We start from the raw sequence: 19,379 nt of genomic DNA, 5'->3' as shown, positions 1-19,379 counted from the left end.
GGAGCTGTAGGCCAAAACATCTGATGTTTTGGTCTACACATCTACACCCCTGCTGTAGACACTACGAAGCTAGAGGGACCAATGGTCTGACGCTATAACACAGCTGCCTTGTTCATATGGATACAATTGAGCGTTTCTCAGCCCAGTCCTATGCAGGTTTACTCAGAATTAAGCCCCGGAACTTGCTCCCAAGAATGTGTGTATGATTGCAGCCTCAGTAACCTGTTCATTGGACTACTTATCTATGTAAATTCAGAATATAGAAAACTTGCTTTGTTTGCATTGCCTTATTTAAACAACTCTTCCGAATCGGTTTCATTTTTTAATATATATATATATATATATATACTCAGTTTGTGCTTGTGGGATATTGTGCTTCGGCAGCTTGTGGACTATTTAATACTCCATTAAAATCTTTTAAAGAATATACTCAGTTCTGCGTGATAGCGTGAAGGTTTGAAGCCTACAGAGGCAAGGAAAAGAAAAAGGCCATGGCTAAAGGCCTGAAGTTTTTTGTTGGGAGGGGGTATCCTTGAGAGGAGTAGTTTCATTTCCTGGTTAAGTTTCAGTTTCATTTCCCCAGTTAAGTTTCATTTCTTCAGGTTGGAAACAGTACTTTCAGTTTCGAGGGAGGAGGGTATATAAAGAGAGTGAGAGCCAGTAAGAGTAGAGTTGGGGAGACCAGAGCCTGAAGAGGGAGCTGGAAGAAGCACCCTGGAGAAGTCTAAGTACATCTAGGGTAAAGGAACTCGCGTTTTGCAACTTTTATTTTCTCTTGATGTCTTTTATATCACTCAGCTTTATTGTGTAAATACCGTTAGTTGTGATTTGCTTGCTTTAATCTACCAGTAAACTGTTGTGGTTAAACCTTGTGTCTAGAATGTCAATCACCCCATGTCTACAGCCTAAACACCACCTTACTGGAAAGGGGAAGGTAAAAGAAAGAAGGTGGGACTCTTAAGGAGGCAAGAGATCCTTAAGGAGTTGCTCAGGCAGCCCAGGTCTTAAGGGGAACCGTGACAGATAGTAAATTAATTTGTTTTAGTAATACTCATTCACCAGCAAACTGACCAATGCCCTTAAGAAATTCCTCCAGGTCTTCAACAACTTGTACTCCACCATGAATTAGTCATTGCAGGCAGAACTGCCCAAGACATTCTGCTGTCTTAGGCAAAGGACAAGATGGTGCATCTACCTATACCATGTACAAAGACCAGCCTAGTAGTTGAATCTTCTATCTATTCCAAGTACACAAAACATACTAACCGCTGAATCTTACTTCAACACTGGTGACAGGACAACATCCTCCACTGTACATGGGGGCATCAGGCTAGCTTAGGGGTTGGGCAGGCCACATGGCACACATAGTTCTGTCCTCCAGCACTTCACACCATTCCCTGCTCTTCAGCTACCTCACTCTGCCCTGACTGCACAGCTGGCCCTGACTGCAGGAAGTAAATTTTCTGAACACCCTAGTACAACTCCATTATGTTATTAGAAAAAGAAGAAAAACTAAGAAGAAATCCGTAATTAAAGACTCAACCCTTGCTTTGCAGGAACAGAAATGGACATGGGACAATTAACAGAGATGCTATTCAAGGGAGAAATACTCACTAATTCCCCAGCCAGGATCAATAGAAAGAAATAAACATTGGTGAACTTGCAAGCAGTAAACATTTGTTTACGTTGTCAGGGACTTTTATTGAATGGAATTTACTTATGAGAAGACATTATAGAAGGATCTCGGCCACAAAGGAAGGCATTGTTAGGTAATATAACTCTATATCACATGCTATGTGGAATATCTATTTTAATTCTGCTTCCAGTTTATTGAGGAAAAATTATACCTCAGCAGTACCAAATAATGCCTAGGCATTCAGCAGTACCACCCCTATGTGTTTGTAAAGGTTTATACTACATTGTTCATCAAGAGACTACCACAGAGGTAAATAATCTGTTCATAATGGAGAGAGCTGTCTAGATTTGTGAGACCAGGCTATAAAGCTGACTAGCATTAAAGTAGAGCTGTTTAGCTCTAACCAGCTGTTTAAATGATAAAACATACATAATGCCTACCATCTGTTAGAGTTCTGAGTCACTAGCAAGAAATATATGAAGCATGGTTAAAATAGATGTAGCCAGATGTGAGAAGAAGAAATAAATAAGTTACCATGAAAAATAACAATAATATAGAACTTTGTTTCCTGTGTTTCAAGAACACTCACTTTCTACAGTCCTTTAAGTTCAGGCTCAACAGCACACATGGGATGTCTTAGCACAGATGCAAAGTTAAGAACGCTTAGTCTTTTCAGGAACCTAGTGCCCTGCTAGGTACCTCATAAAATGTAATAGATGGATTCCCTGTTTCTTTTCACCAAATGTTTTAAGTCAGTAATCCAAAATGGGTTGAATCTACACATTGCAGTTATACCGTCATCATACCGTTATCATAACTATTGGCACACATGACACCAATGGGCACCAATAGTTCTGAAAACAGTATGATAACAGTATAACTGCTGTGTGTAGATTTCAGCCCTAAAACTATGGCAATACCACTCAAATCACTCTAACTTCCAAAATTTGAGACAGTGACCCAGTTCACATGAACCCTCAAATAAACCATGGTCTGTTGTTGGGTTATTTGAGGGTTGTTTCCCCCACAAATAAGTCATGCTGTAGCAGAAATCAGAGTCAGAGAGACCACGGAGTGCGGGAAAATGGGTATTCCTTTATTAACGTGCGGGCTTAAGGCTGGAATCTCTTCCAAAGAGCCAAAAGCCCCAAAGCATTGCCACACATTACTTTTATAGAGTTGATGACACACTGGCGACCCTCTCCCCCACCCCTTCTCTTGTGGCTATACAGTTAGCACAGTTGTTTACAGTGCAGGAAATGGGTTATAGGGCATTCTATGTAAAGAACTGAGATACAGTTGCTGCAATAAGCAAAGAAACAGAACCCATGACTATGTTATGCAATCCCTCCTTGCTGACAGGAGAAGTTTAATTCTGCTGTTCCCGCTACCAAACTATGCTAGCTCAGCAAGAACATGAGGCCACTTAGTCTGACCCCTTGATATGGCTGCTACAACGCCACCCAGGTTTGGATGACATGACAAGCTGTGCCAAGGAGGGTAATTAGGCAAATAGTACCTGGTGCACACCACAGCTTAAATAAGTCACCATGACTTGTTTAAGTATTGGTCATCATGTGAACCAGGACAAGTTCATTTAAATACACGCTCTGAGAAACAATGGCAAATTCTTGCTTAGTATGACTAGATCATATGGTAATTTAGGAGGCTTTTGTTTACATGAGTGCCAACAAAAGAGGATATTGCAAATCAAGAAGCATTGTTGAAATATATTTTAATTAAATGTTAGGTTTGCTTTCTATGAATAATTCTTGAGAATTATGTCTACAAGACTGTTTCAACCCAGGATAAATTCTTGAGATAAGAGCTGAAGCTTACAACACATTTTATGTAAACTGAATGGAAAATGAAAATTAAATTTGCTGTAATTTATCATTAGAGATGTGTATATTTTTCTGTAACAATAAATTTGAATGTCATAATGGCACAATTTGCAAATCACCTTATTGCTACTGATATTATACAACAAGAATTTTAAAGATCTTTACTGGCAGTATGAAAGAATGGGGAAAAGCAGAGCTCTGAAGAATCTGACAGTTGGGAAGTCTTGATAATAGTGCAATCTCCATCATCCTCTACCTGAATTAACACTCCTCTTAATTGTAAGAAATGATGGTATATTTACAAAGACTTATCTTAATGTTTTTCCTCCAAACTTCCTAAATTCAAACAATGCTGAATATAAATCTGTTTAGCAACTTTTCTATAAACACAATTGGAAGGAAAGGATTGATAGCAACTGCTGGAAACCTAAAGACAATTTCCCAATGAATAAAGTGTTTCACTAATTGATTTTTATAACCATAAGAAAACTAAGAAATTAAACATGTGAATGGATAAAGACAAGTGGTAGAATACATGGGATACTTCCTTTATAGCGAGAGAAGAAACCACATGACCATTTTGAGATGTGTGGGTAGTAACTGTGAGCAGAGGCTGGGTATGCTGCCTTTCCATTGCAGCATGGCTAACTCAGAGCGGCTGTTGACCCCAGCACATGATGGCGCTAGAGCTCACAGGATGACTTAAGAGACAGGCAAGAGCTGGGGCCGGAACCAGGGGAGGTGGAGCCTTGGGAGAACACCAGGCTTAAAAGCAAGTCGGGACAGCTGAGCACTGTGGATGGAGCAGGAAAGCACCAGAGCTGGAGAAGCAGTAGCAGAAGCAGAGACAAGAACCCTGGAGAAGAGCTTGGGGAGCAGAGACTAGAGAAACCAGCAAACGGGGGCAAACACCCCAGAATCAGAACCTAGGGGCCAAACCACACGTTACACTAATCACATAAGCCTCAGCTAAGTGATTAGTTATAATCAGTTATAACAATGTGTAGTGGTCAAATTTGCACCCTTGGTTAGAAATATATGAAGAAGCATCAGTGGGAAACTTGATTTAAATCAGGGAGTTAAATTAACTTTTTTTCATGCTGATTCAAATCACTGATTAAGGGCGCAATCCTGCGGCTGCTAGTCAGTGGCTAGATGGCCACAGGATACGTTGGTTCCCTGAGAACTGATCTGCCCCCCTCCAGTGCTGCCTCGTAGGCAGTCCAGATGGCCCTGCGCTCAGAAGAGGAGCACAGAGGTAAAAACGGGGCGTTCCTGGGGGCGTTCTAGGGCAGGGAAGGCGGAAATGCTGGTACGACACATACGTGTCGTCCAGCTGCTTCCCTGGCTCTGCCTTCCCGTGGCTAGACAGCCGAAATCGGCTGTTTAGCTGCAAATGCAGGGCAGCTGAAGCGTGGAGGACAATCGAGTTCGGAGGAGGCTGCCCAACCCAGTAGGATTGCTCCTCTATTTTGCCTTAATTTAAAATAAAACAACCACCACTGCCTGCATCCAACCCCTCAACTTCAGCTCTATAGGAAAGTCAGACTTCTTGTGACAGCATTTCAACTGTCGGTATCCGTACTTTACAATTACAGGAAGCCAGAGACAAACAGCCTTCCTTACAAAAATAAAGTCTCCGCCAACCCTCCTTCTATAATTACTTAGTTTTAACCAGAAGATGCTTTGAAGTTGGAAAAGATGCCACCGTATCCATAGTCTCCCATACTGCCAGCAGGAACATGTTCCTGCTGATAAATTAGGAATAAAATAGCAGTATTTCTGTATGCTGTCAGTTTCTCACAAATAAATATAATAAACCCTTACAAAATAGTGCTACATTTTGTTTTTAATGAAATAGGAGGGGCGTGTGGAGATAAACCTCCTCTTTTTTTTCTTTTAAGTAGTAATACTTTGGTGTTTCTTTTTATCTTGGAAAGGAAGAAAATAGACTCATTTATAAAACTAGCATTTCTTTCCTCTCAAGGAAGCACTTCTAATTTAAATTGGGATGGTTGTTGTAAACGGAGTGACTTGTTCTACTAAAAATATCTTTTTAAACATAGTAAGTAACTCCAAAGAGAGCATAAGTGTGCTGTCCCCCTCCAGCCACTTCAAACAAAGGCACAATCAATTTTCAGGAGGGGGGGAAATAAACATTGCAGCATTTCCTCTATATAGCTATTAGTATTAGTAGCAAAGCATCTATTAAATGAAATTCAGTCAAAGATGGTGGGAAACAGCTTCAGTTGTAGAATGGCCCATAGTCAGAAAGGGAAAGGAAACAAAGACAAAAATGTTGTATAATGTTATACATATTTCATAGCAGTTGTGCAAGGTGCAACTAGGGAGTGCAATCCACCCACTTCATTTGTTTATGCCACATATTGAAAACCTGTGGCCAGCAGGCTTCATGCAGCCCTCAGAGACCTTCTATATGGCCTGCCACAAGTGCCCAAGCTGCCACTGTCCTCAGCACCAAATCTCCCCACCCCACCATGCTGCTTCTGCAATGTGACTAGGGAAGCAGCAAGGAGTGCTTTAAGATCAGAGATGCCCTTCTCATTTGCCCATCCGTGAGAGCAGTTAGGTGGGTGACCACATGGGAGAGGGCCTTCTTTACAGTGGCCCCACACCTTTGGAACAAGTTGCCATTGGAGGTCCACCATGCTCCATCATTGCAGGCTTTTAAGAAGGCCTTGAAAACATATTATTTTACCCTGGACTTCTCTTGATATGATTGCTGTTCTTGCCGTTGTTGTTGCTGCTGCTTTTATTGTTGTTTTTTCTGCTATTTTATTGTGTTTATGTATTTATTGCTTTTAATATTTTAACTGTTTTATGTATATTTATTTATTTATTTATTTATTTATTCATTCATTCATTCATTCATTCCATTTCTATACCGTCCAATAGCCGAAGCTCTCTTTTTATTGCTACTACTTATTACTACTTATTTTATTGCTGTAAGCTGCCTTGGGAGGGCTTCTGCCCCAAAAGGTGGCCAAGAAATAGTTTGAATAAAATAAATACAGAGAAATACAGGAGAATGAGCTTGGTAGCCCCATCAAGAGCATCTGGATCAAAATAAATGGAGCAAAGAATAAAAGGAACCTGGTGGTCGGAGTCTACTACTGGCCACCCAACCAAAGAGAAGACGAGGATGAAACTTTTGAAAAGCAAATAGCCAATGTTTTAAGGAAGCATGACAGAGTAGTAATGGGGGACTTCAATTTCCCCGATATTTGTTGGGAGACAAATTCTGCAAAACATGGCCCCTCCAGGAAATTCCTGACTTGTGTGGCGGATAACTTCCTCCTACAGAAAGTAGAGCAAGGAACTAGAGGATTGGCTATCCTTGACTTGATCCTAACCAACAGAGATGACTTAGTGGATCAAGTAGCAGTTACAGGAACTCTGGGGGAAAGTGACCATGTTGCACTTATGTTCTTGGTTCTAAGGGAAGCAAAAGCCGAATACAGTCAAACGCGTACCCTGGATTTTAGGAAAGCTGATTTTAATAAACTCAGAACAATGATCAGTAAGGTCACATGGCAAGCGATGCTAACGAGAAAAGGAGTCCAAGGTGGGTGGGAGCTTTTAAAAAAGGAAATTCTCAAGGCACAATCACAAACAATTCCAACCAGAAGAAAAGGTGGAAGACAACAGAAGAAGCCAATGTGGCTTCACAAAAAGCTTAGGGATGACCTGAAAACAAAAAAGGACACATATAGGAAGTGGAAAGAAGGCCAAGTAACAAAGGAAGAGTACAGGCAGGTAGCACAGAATTGCAGGGATGGCGTCAGGAAGGATAAAGCTGAGAATGAGCTGAGGTTAGCGAGGGATGCTAAAAGCAACAAAAAGGCTTTCTTCAGCTACGTGCATAGTAAAAGGCAGAGGAAAGAAATGGTTGTTCAGCTATTAAATAAGGATGGCAAAACGATAACAGATGACAAAGAAAAAGCAGAGATGCTCAATTCCTACTTTGGCTCAGTCTTCTCCCAAAAGAGGGTCTATGACCCCCCTGGCAAAGGAGAAGTACAGGCTGAAGGGGCAGGATTGCAGCTTGAGATCGACAGGCATATGGTCAAGGAACACCTCATTACTTTGAATGAGTTCAAATCTCCAGGGCCAGATGAACTGCATCCTAGAGTAATAAAGGAACTGGCAGAAGAACTCTCAGAACTTCTGTCTATTCTCTTTGAGAAATCATGGAGGACGGGGGAAGTGCCAGATGACTGGAGGAGGGCTAATGTTGTCCCTCTCTTCAAAAAGGGTAAAAAGGAGGAACCTGGGAACTACAGACCAGTCAGTCTGACATCAATCCCTGGGAAAATTCTGGAGCAGATGATAAAGCAATCCATCTGGAAGCACCTTGAAAACAATGCCGTGATTACTCGAAGCCAACATGGATTTGTCAAAAACAAGTCATGCCAGACAGCTCTGATCTCATTTTTTGATCAAGTAACCTCCCTTGTAGACCATGGGAATGCTGTAGACATCATATACCTTGACTTCAGCAAAGCTTTCGACAAAGTGACCCATGATATCCTGATGAGCAAATTAGCTCAAAGTGGGCTAGATGAAACAACGATCCGGTGGATCCACAGTTGTCTACAGAATCGGACTCCAAGAGTGCTTATCAATGGGACCTTCTCAAACTGGGGAGAAGTAACGAGTGGGGTACGGCAGGGCTCTGTCCTGGGCCCAGTGCTCTTCAACATTTTTATTAATGACTTGGAGGAGGAGGTGCAGGGAGTGCTGATCAAATTTGCAGATGACACCAAATTGGGAGGGGTAGCTAATACTTTGGAAGACAGAAACAAAATTCAAAGTGATCTGGATAGACTGGAGCGCTGGGCAGAAAACAACAGAATGACATTGAATAGGGATAAATGCCAAGTTCTGCACCTAGGAAAAAGAAACCAAATGCACACTTACAAGATGGGGGATACGTGGTTCAACAACACTACAAGCGAGAAAGGTCTTGGAATTGTTGTTGATCACAAGCCGAATATGAACCAACAATGTGATGTGGCTGCAAAAAAGGCCAATGCTCTTTTGGGCTGCATTAATAGAAGCATAGCTTCCAAATCCTGGGAAGTACCAGTTCCCCTCTACTCAGCACTGGTTAGGCCTCATCTGGAGTACTGTGTCCAGTTCTGGGCACCACAATTTAAGAAGGATGAAGACAAGCTGTAGAGGGTTCACAGGAGGGCAACAAAGATGATCAGAGGACTGGAAACAAAGCCCTATGAGGAGAGACTGAAAGAAATGGGCATGTTTAGCCTTGAGAAGAAAAGACTGAGAGGAGATATGATAGCACTCTTCAAGTACTTGAAAGGTTGTCACTAGGGACGTACAAAAGGGACTTACCTGGTCCCGCAGCTTGCTTCGTGGGGTTGGGGAGGCGCTTCGGTTCTCCCCCCGAAGTTCAGGCCGGGGAGGGAGGTGCCCCGCCTCGCCGAAATTCAGGCTGTGGGGGGAGGCGCCCCGCCTTGCCTGGCCGAAATTCAGGCCGGGGAGAAGCGCCCCGTCTCCCTGGCCACGAAATACAAAAGTAAAAAACAAAAAACAAAAAAACACACCCGTGATAGGCTACGTAACGATTAACGTAGCCTATCATGGCTAGATTTCCAAAGTCAGCCGTGATAGGCTACGTTAATCGTTACGTAGCCTATCACGGGTGACTTTGGGAAAAAAAAAAGTGTGTATGCAAATGGCGGCGCCCATGAGCGCCGCCATTTGCGTTCCTTATTTGGGCCTGGTAGTCTATGTAAAGATTTACGTAGTCTACGGCGAAAATAAGGGCAACGCTATTTGTGTTGCCCTTATTTTCGCTGTAGTCTACGTAAATCTTTACGTAAACTACCGGGACCAAATAAGGAACGCAAATGGCGGTGCCCATGGGCGCCGCCATTTGCGTACACGCTTTTTTCCCCCCCCCAAAGTCACCCGTGATAGGCTACGTAACGATTAACGTAGCCTATCACGGCTGACTTTGGAAATCTAGCCGTGATAGGCTACGTTAATCGTTACGTAGCCTATCACGGGTGTGTTTTTTTGTTTTTTGTTTTTTACTTTTGTATTTCGCGGCCAGGGAGACGGGTAGTTTTTTACTTTTGTATTTCGCGGCCGGGGAGACGCTTTTTTTTTTCTTTCAAAAGTCACCCGTGATAGGCTACGTAACGATTAACGTAGCCTATCACGGCTGACTTTGGAAATCTAGCCGTGACAGGCTACGTTAATCGCTACATAGCCTATCATGGGTGTTTGCTTTTTTACTTTATTTTGTAATGGCGATGGCGGCAGCCGGTCGGAAGACCGGCCACCGCCCCCACCCCTGACGAAATGCCGCCAAACTCCCGCCGGGACCCGCCGCTGAGAGGGACATTCGAGGGAGGTAAGTCCCATCCCGGGGGGGTGGCAGGGGGGTGGCGGAGAATTTCACCAACAATTTCGGGGGGCCGAATGCGTTGGCATTCAGCCTCCCTGAGATTCGTGGAGAAATTCTCCGCCATCCCTAGTTGTCACAGAGAAGAAGGCCAGCATCTCTTCTTGATCATCCCAGAGTGCAGGACACGGTATAATGGGCTCAAGTGACAGGAAGCCAGATTCCGGCTTAACATCAGGAAAAACCTCCTGACTTTTAGAGCAATACGACAATGGAACCAATTACCTAGGGAGGTGGTGGGCTCTCCCACACTGGAGGCCTACAAGGCCATTGGACTCAATGGCCTTGTAGGCCCCTTCCAACCCTACTATTCTGCGATTCTAGAGCCAACTCAGCGTGCCGTCTTGACCAGCACAAATCACAGTATGTCAGCCCACGAAACAGCTGTTTGGTGACCTATCAGGAACATAAATTAAATGGGGAAGTGGTGTACAGGAATGTCTCTCCTCACATGCCATATTCCCCAGCACATCTGAGCTTCCAACAGCCTGCTAAACATCTGTTTGTCACAGTACTGGGAGCATCATTTAGATGGGAAAGAAGAGTAATCCCTACATACTGCCTTTTCCATTTGAACTGCACACTTCCCTACTCGTTTGATTTGTGGAAAAGAGCGGGGGGGGGAACAGACTGTGAAGTGCTCTTAGCTCACAAGTTAAGTTTAAACCTCCCCATCACTGCAAGCCAAGATGGGAAGAAGCATGTCTGTCTGTCTGTCAATCTCTCTGTGTGTGTCTATGAGGGGGGAAACGCTTTGCATGTATGGGTTCACCTGTACGCATGTGCATGAGTGCATGCAGGTGTGGCCTCCAACCTACCACCCTTTGCCACGTGCAGCCCTCAAGGGCAGAAAGCGTGCCCATTCCTTGTTTATGCCCAGGTTCTGTACGAGTGTGGATTGAGTCTTCCCTTGCTTCTTAGTCACCACAGCTGCAAGGAAGTCATCAACAATGGCAGGTGAGGAGCACCCAATCTGCATGGGAGAGATGACACAGCAAGCTCTTGGGACTAATTTGTGCAGTGCAGACCTATGATGTGCCTGCATAGTGGGCTCTAACAGATATGATTCTACTAGGCTCACAACTGCCAGCAGACACCTCCCAAGCCCATCCCCACCAGGCAGTCCAGAAGGATACCTGACAGTACTGAGTGCCACTGAGAGGACCAGCAGAACCAACAGGGATGTAGATCCTCTACAAGGGTGACCAAAATGGTCTCAGTCCCAAACCTAGGCCTGAAGTTGGATTGAAATTAAGTCTAGATAAATCAGGTACTATCTTGCACAATCCCTCCTTGTGAGGTTCTTTCCTAAAGTTGAGTAAGAAAGAATGGTAAAAGGAGACACAACTCATTTCAGCTTCCTGTCCTGTTGCTTCTTTAGAAAATCTGAAGCTGCAATTTTTTTAAAGTGCTGCTCAGCAGTGTCAGAAAGCAAAGCACATTGTTATGATTTAGGGTCCTCAGGCTGCTTGACTCACAGCCACAGGAATCTCTCCTTATGCAAGGACACATATTCAGACAAGTGAATCCCTGTTGTAATGCAAAGTATTTTGGGGTGTATTGGCCTTGAATGGTCGATTAAGACCCAATAGCTTAAAGATCTGCTCCTGGTGAAAATGAAAACTGTTTGTTAATATGGATCAACAAGGATGCCTGAATTTTTTGGACTCTCCTTGGGGGCATGGTTATGATGAGCCCTTGCACATCAACATTTACCGCTATACCACTGGCCATGGGCCTAGTACCCACAGTTCTAGGTACTAGCTTACTGGCCTAAGTCCCAGGCTCAGCCCATAAGGTTTAAGCTGAACAGTCTCTAACTCTCAGGTGGTTTCCAGAAGGAAGAGGCTTTGATACAGTATGAAAACAGCCATCTCAAAGAATATAAAAGCAAAGCACAGTGTTATCATTTTGACAGAGTGAATAAGAATTTGCTGACAATAAAAGAGGCAATACAATCCTGACTTCAGTGGCTAGTGTGGTATGGACGATTTAGGACTACAGATAAAAGTGATATTCCCAAGGTCAGACTGAACACCTTGGTGCCTGAAGCAATTTTGTGCGGCCGCCGCCAGCCATTTATCTGAATCATTAAAATCTCACATTGGCCAGCTGTGTAAAGTAGATTAGGGGCAATTTACCTCTCAGCCCCACCTGCTGTTTTATAATCATACTCTCTACCACCTCCTTGTTTGCTTTGTGTTAAGCAGCGCTTAAGAACGTGTGCTTTGACCTGCAAAGTCCCTGGTTCAAATCTCAGTTCAGCTATAAACATACCTTAAGTAATTTCCACCAAAGAGGCATTGGTCTGTTGCATGAAAAATGTGTCTTGTGACACCTTAAAGACTAAAAAAATATATATTCTGGCATAAGCTTTTGTGGACACTGACTGACCGTGTCATTATTTATTTATTTATTACATTTCTGTGCCGCCTTTTTTCCTCCTTAAGGAACCTAAGACAGTGTACATAATCTTCCTCCTCCTCCATTTTATCTTCACAACAATAACCCTGTGAGGTGGGTTGGGCTGAGAGTCTGTGACTGGCCCGAAGTCACCCAGTGAGCTTCCATGGCCAAGTGGGGACTAGAACCAAGACCTCCTGACTCCCAGTCCAACACTCTCGCCACTACACCACATAGTTGGTTCTGATGAAGTGGACAGTGCTCATGGAAGCACTGAATAAATGCTTACGTCAGAATAAATTTGTTAGTCTTTAAGGCGCTGCAGAACATATTATTGTTTATACTTAAGCAAAACACTCTCGTCCAGCATCAGCCCCTCTTTTGAAAAATGGGGATAATGACACGGGCTGACCTTACAAGGTAAGATTTAAAGAGAAATAATGTATGTGAAGAGCTTTGAGCACTTAGGAAAAAGTGCAATATCCGATTGCTGTGAGCTTCCTTGGGCATGTGGAGAAGTAGGGTAAAACTGTATTAAATAAATATACATTCTAACTATTGTCATTATATCTTAGAACAATAGATGTAAAAGCGAACAGGCCCTGTGGACATGTAGTCTACTCTCTTCTCTTAAGACAGGAGCAAACAAGGTCCTATTGACCATTTTTCTTGCCACCAAAGATACTTCCTATAAAGTCTGCTTAATTCTGAAAGCAAAGAAAGAGAAATGTAGTAAAGAATAGTACTCAATATGTATTTAGTAATCTTTGTCCCCCCACCACCCCAAAGATTACTTTGCTTGCAATCCTATGAAAATAGTCGGCAGCCTCTGAACTCAGAGGCTGCCAAGTATCCACTGCAGGGTGGCTGGAGTGCCGAGGCAATCTTCTCTGCTCTCCAGCTGCCCTGCATTACGGCTAGATGGGTGATGATTTCACCTACATGTATTAAGGGAGCAATCCTATATCCCCTAATCAGCGTCTAGGGGGACAAAGGAGGGCTTGGTTTCTGGGCTCTGAGGTCAGAAACAGGGCTCTGACCTCAGAGCCCAGAAACCGTGCTCCCTGCCCCCCTCGGAGCCAGCATGATTCTGACTACAACACTGCACTCAGAAACGGAACACGGAGACAGAAAAAGGGGGCATTCCTGGGGATGGGAAAGGGAGGAGACTGCGATGGCCATACGATGTTTCCAATGCCCCCCCCCAGCCTCCCCCCTCCGTTTCTGACTGTAGTGTTGTAGTCAGAACCATGCTGGCTCTGAGGGAGAGGGGGCAGGGAGCGCGGTTTCTGGGCTCCAAGGTCAGAGCCCTGTTTCTGACCTCAGAACCCAGAAACCAAGCCCGCCTTTGTCCCTCTAGACACTGACTAGGAGACATGGGATTGCTCCTTTAATACATATTTTCTTATTCCTTATCTTACTCTGATATTTTGTACCATCATGATTTCCAAAATCAAGACAGTTTTTCAAGTGAGATGGATTTTAAAGAATAATTTTATTTTGGAAATACTTTGGAAGCCCTTTTGGATTTTCGCTACGTTCAAGTTTTAACTATTTCCACAGCTCTCAGTCTCCTCACTTTTGTTTTTTGTTTCTCCACCAAAGAAATATTATTGTTTTTAGTTATTTAAAGTATGACCTAGTTTTGACAATGATTTTCTTTTTACGCTATTTAATAGTCTTCCAAAAATATTTTTAACTTTTATGCTATTTATTTTTAGTTTCTTAAAAAAAAAATATCCCTGCTGGTCTAGTATCAGTAGATCTAACTATGATTCCAGCCATCTATAGATTCAGTTGTTCCAATACGCACTTTCAATTATTTTGTTCTAGCATTTTATTTCTTGTCTATATTCCCCAGGCGATGCTACAATCATAGCTGAGGAAATCTTAAGACCTGTAGACTCCACTTGCTGTGGGAGCATCATATCAAATGCATATCATGGGAATTGCAGCATGTGAAAGGTGAGAAGTCCAAGGCTTATGAACGCCTGTACTGTAATACTTTTTTTCTTGATGCTTTCAAAATTCTCCACTTTCAACTTACTACAGTTTTCCGGTTTTCTTTTTTCACTACAAAAGGCAAACCACCTCCCACTGTCTCCTGTATCCTACTAGCAGGTTGATTATAAGATTGCCTACAGCAACAAATGCTCAGGATGGCATGTACTCACTGACATTCTAAGCACAATGCCACTGAACATTAGACCAAGTGGATGTTCCAAAGTGAAGATAACAATTCATCATGTGCACAGCATTTGTAATTTGAAGTGGATTACTATTTATCCCATTTTACAGAAAGAGGCAGAACAAAGCTGAGGCAGAGATTACTTGCAGAAGGCCATTCCAGTGAATTAATGGTTTACAGTGTGATTTGAACCAAGAAAATCTGCAACCACTTCTCTATTTATTGGACCATACTTGCTTCTCAAGCATGTGAAATGTTACAATTAAAGGTTCCAGGCATACTTACAGGAATAGATAAATGAACTGAAGGGAAATAAAGAAATCACTCTTTTATAACTAACTATAAAATCCATTTCCAGAGGGGGTAGCCATGTTAGACTATTGCAGAAAAAACAACAGTCTTGCTTAAAGCTTAAAACTAATAAATTTATTCTTGCATAAGCTTTCATGGACACTGTCCACTTCATCAGATGCATAAAGTGTTAAACTTAATTTGGCAGATTTATACCTACATGCCAGGATGCGGTGAGATGTAAACTGTTGTCAGAGGGAATTGAAATGCAGAAAGTACAGACAGTGATAATTATCTTTACAGTTGCCATCCACAACACATTGTTGGGTGATAACATAGACATGATTGTAATGGTGTACAATTAACATATGGAGAGTAGTTTATTCAATCCCTTGATTAATTGTACTTCAGCAATTTCATGTCAGTATCTGTCTTTGAAATTCCCTTGTTCAAGGATGGCCACCTTCAAGGATCATTCACAAATGGCTGGTTCGCAAGACCACCACAGCTCATCATGGCTTATTTAAGCCACGGTGGCTTGTGGTGCATGTGGAGGCCATTTTGAATATTCAACCCCCTGCAGGGGTTGCCATGGTTTGTCATGTCATTGGAATCTGGGCAGCAGGGGTTGTTTAAAGGGTAAACCCAGTCAGAGCATCCTGCGAAGTTGAAACGTTTCCCTGCTGGTTTCTGAACACTTCCATTCCTTATATTAGATTTATGCCCATTTATTATTTGCATAGAGACAAATATGTAGGATGCATATCCTATTTGCCCTATGTAGGATGCAGTAGCAAGACTTCATATAGTCATGGGGAGAAGAAGGATAGAATAATTAAATGCAGGTGCTGGAAGGGCATAATATAGAGAATTTAGCATGCCAAGCAGTAAATAAAGTAAAAGTCCTGTGCTGCTGCACCCTCCCTCAATTCTTTACAATTTGAAAAGGATGGTCCACCACTCTTACTCGGTGTGCTATATCTCAATCATTTGGAAGCAAAAGCATCCTTTTGAGTACTTAAGAAGGGAAAATTAGCTTAGGAAGGATCACTTAGGTGTTCTGGGGAGGTAATATGGATATTTCACTCTACAGTTCTACTACTGCAGAATAACTGAGGCATATACTGTGCAACAGACAACAGGGAACATGCTTCTGAAAGGCCAAACATGAAACAAGGTAATGCAATGGCAAGATGAAAAATCTGGGCTGAAGGGTTGTTTCAAGCAGTTTCCAGATAATTAAGTTGTCTCTGTGTAGTCTGATAATTCCATTTCTAATTGTGGAACACCTGCAGACATGCAACAGGCAGGAGGGAAGACTGTCTTCTTGGCCATGTCTATGTATCAAGCCTTGGGAAAACTTTGTTTTGTAAGGCCAGTATAGAAATCCTTGAAATCAACCAACCAACCAACCAACCAGAGCTGAGCCAAAATTAAACTGTTCTGTAATCGCTTTTGCCAGTGCCAAGAAAAAGAAACCCTGTAATCCATTTACATTTCCTTCCTGTAATCCATTTACATTTTCCATACTTGCATTCAGTTTCAGATATCTCAGTTGACGTCAATGATGTCACCACATAGCCAAATCTGTCTGCACAGCGTTGTGGCATCCCCATTTTCTCCATATAACTAATCCAGGAAGAAGTAACCAATAATGAAAACAAATGAACAAACAATTGAGACGTGAAGACTCACAGCCTACCTTTTTCAGGGTGGAAAAAGTTTATCCTACTGAAATCAGTAGTTTTTACCAAAAATTGAAATGGGAAAATATTAAGCTCTAAAATAAAACCACTTTGAATTTGAAACCATTTCCAGGTCCACTTAACTCCCATAGCTCCCTCTTTTGTGGATTCTAGGAATTATTTGTTAGAGATTCTAGTCCTTTAACAGAACAACAATTCCCATTGTTACTTGGCAGAGACCCAGAAACTTAGGGCAAAATCCTATGCATATTTAGACATAAAAAGTCCTACACTTCCCAGCGTTCCCCAGTCAGCGTCAGCATCAATACCCTATCAGCCCAGAGTTTTATACTCTGGGGAGATTCAATGATAAAAAGGTAAATGTAAGTTCTGCATATATTTTTCTTTCTTTCTCCATCAGTCCCTTGTATGCAAAATAAAAAGGGGTGGGGGTTGATTAAATATGAGAGTAAACATCCTGGATGTAAATAATGAAGGAGCCTGCCATTTCTTTTAAATCTTAGATGTGCTTTAAACTATTTGTGCCATAAGGATTCCTTTTCAAAATTAAAAAAAAAAATTCTGCCTCAGGCGTTGCATAAAGCTAGTAGATTTTTGTGGCAGCATTTGCAGTGGGTGGAGGAAAAGGATCAGAAGTAGTTAGCATGGTTCACAGCTGCAATTGCTGGAGTAAAATTTATCAGAGGCTGCTAGCTCAGATTCAGAGCTGCAATTGCAGCTTTACTTTTACTACTGCTAGTTGGATCTAATGCTAATAATATTTAAATGGCCTGTTAGTTACAGTCATGGCCTCAAGCTACCTCTTATTTCAAACCTTGTTAATGATCATGTTATCTTTAAAATGTTTTATTATCTTAATTTACATATATTAATTTCTAATGTTCAAATACGCTCGTTAATAACACATGCATGCATCCATGCATGCATACACACACCCAACATACACACAGACACCCGCAATACATCAGGAGCAAGGCCAAAGAGCTGGTACGTCCCAGATCAAATCAATCAGGCAAAATGAGTAAGTGCAGCCATGCTGCTGTACATGCTGCTTCTCTCTGCAGTGATCTGCAGAATCAAACTGGCTGGCCTTAAAATAATGGATTAGTGTTGTTTGTAGGCACATGCAGGAAAAACACAAACATCTATCGCTGCAATTTTATACAGAGCTTTCCCATTTTGTTCACTAAGCAATAAAAAAGACAGACAGCCTTATAACCCAAGTTTATCTATGCTTATTCCAATGACCCAATGATTTTAATGGGACTCGCTTGCAAATTTAGGATTACAGCCATGCGACCAGATTCTGTGCATGTTTATTTGGAAGCAAGTCCTGCTGCATTCAATGGAAGATCAATTTTTTCATACACACATGAAAGGACTAGAGTTCATAAATACATAAAGAACAAATTGAAGAAGGCTTTTGGCATCTTTAATCCTTAATATTATGTATTTTTATGATAACCAGAATACAAACATGCAAAGTAGGGCATCTGCATGTTTAGAAGAGAGAATTTCAACAGCTATTCTATTCTTCACAAAATTTAATATAATTTGTTTATTTTTGACAAATATACACAATAGCAAAACACAATACAACAGCAGCAAAACAGATGCCCCATTAATCAATCCCTTCAACCCAAAACGTTCCCAAAGAGCTAGCCTTGCATGACAAGCTGAATCTGCTTAAATTCCCTCTTCGATACAGCCACAGTAACTTTAAGAGAAAATTTATTATTTATGTAAGGCATTTTATACTACATTTATCAGCAGAAAAAGGCTCCCATAGCAGCTTACAAAGATCAGCAATAAGGCAGTCCCTGCCCTCAGCCCTACAGTCTGAACAACACAAAAGGAAAGGGGCTGAACAAGAGGAGGAAAAAAGTAAACTCAGGCACTAGATCATAGTTACAAGTGACACCACCACCTCCAGAACAGATGGACATGCAGCTCAGAGTTCGAAAACAGGCCTCTCCAGGCCTCCAAGAAATAGTCTTGGGTCTGATCTACACCTTGTCTCATGTCATTATGGTCCCATCTTGAGCATTTATACTTCATAGGAGACACAATGACATTTGTTGTGGTATTTTGGATAATGTGGAATAAAAAGCAGGGAATAACACTACAAAAGCGGCATATCAAATGTGTAACATGCCTCAACAGTTATCAGTGCACTTCAATACTGCTATAAAGCCATAGTGTAGATCTAGCCTTGCATTCTTTTCCTTACAGGGCAGCTGGTTCTGACGGCCTCCATGAGGAAGGAGAAGAGCAGTAGCCAAGGCATTAACCAGTAGAGATGGTGAAGGTGGCAATTCAACATTGATATATTTAACTGTGATATTACCTGTTACTTTTGCTTTTCTTGCATTCATGCTAATAAATATTTTTATTAAACTACAAAGAAGATTAGAAATGCCGCCTTCCTTTGTGTCTGATCACTCCATCTCTCTCTTTCTTCTACTGATTGTGCCCTTGTACTGAACCCAAACAGCTATTAGCTGCACTGAGAAAACAAAAAACAGATAGGCACAGGCTGTCAGGGTGGAAACTGAGCCGATAGAACCCCAGAGCAGTTCTGATTCTGAGGAGGATCAGCAATCTGTGGGAGAGGAGCCAGCTCATCCCTCACAGGCACAGCAGCTGGCAGAGATTTCTCCTGCCGGCATTCCTGAGATAGATAGTGACCCTGGCAGTGAGAAAGTGTGGGAGGGGGGCTTGCTAGACACTTGACGCAGAGAGCGACGAGCAATGGAGGGCACGGAAAGTAGCGCACGTTTGGCGCACAAGCAACGGCCGCGTCCCATGGACCCAAGGGAAAGAGGGAGGAACTTTCCCTAGCCCATAACTTCAGGGT

The 19,379-nt window shown here is 42.3% G+C and overlaps 1 protein-coding gene across 1 annotated transcript in view; it reads right to left on the bottom strand.

Annotated features, from left to right (window-relative positions):
- GRIA4 (glutamate ionotropic receptor AMPA type subunit 4) overlaps window positions 1-16,608 on the bottom strand; it is a 197,291-nt gene extending 180,683 nt beyond the window's left edge. The window contains exon 1 of the mRNA XM_084842695.1: window positions 16,519-16,608. The gene's annotated coding sequence lies outside the window, so the exon portion shown is untranslated. The remainder of the gene's footprint in view (window positions 1-16,518) is intronic.
- Between the last annotated feature and the right edge of the window lie 2,771 nt (window positions 16,609-19,379).

Source organism: Heloderma suspectum, chromosome 3 (genome assembly GCF_057233095.1).
Source record: "Heloderma suspectum isolate Gila_16-S chromosome 3, 16-S_ref, whole genome shotgun sequence".
Classification (NCBI taxonomy): domain Eukaryota; kingdom Metazoa; phylum Chordata; class Lepidosauria; order Squamata; family Helodermatidae; genus Heloderma; species Heloderma suspectum.
Note: the sequence above shows the minus strand (reverse complement) of the source record. Positions and strands in the feature narration are given on the sequence as shown.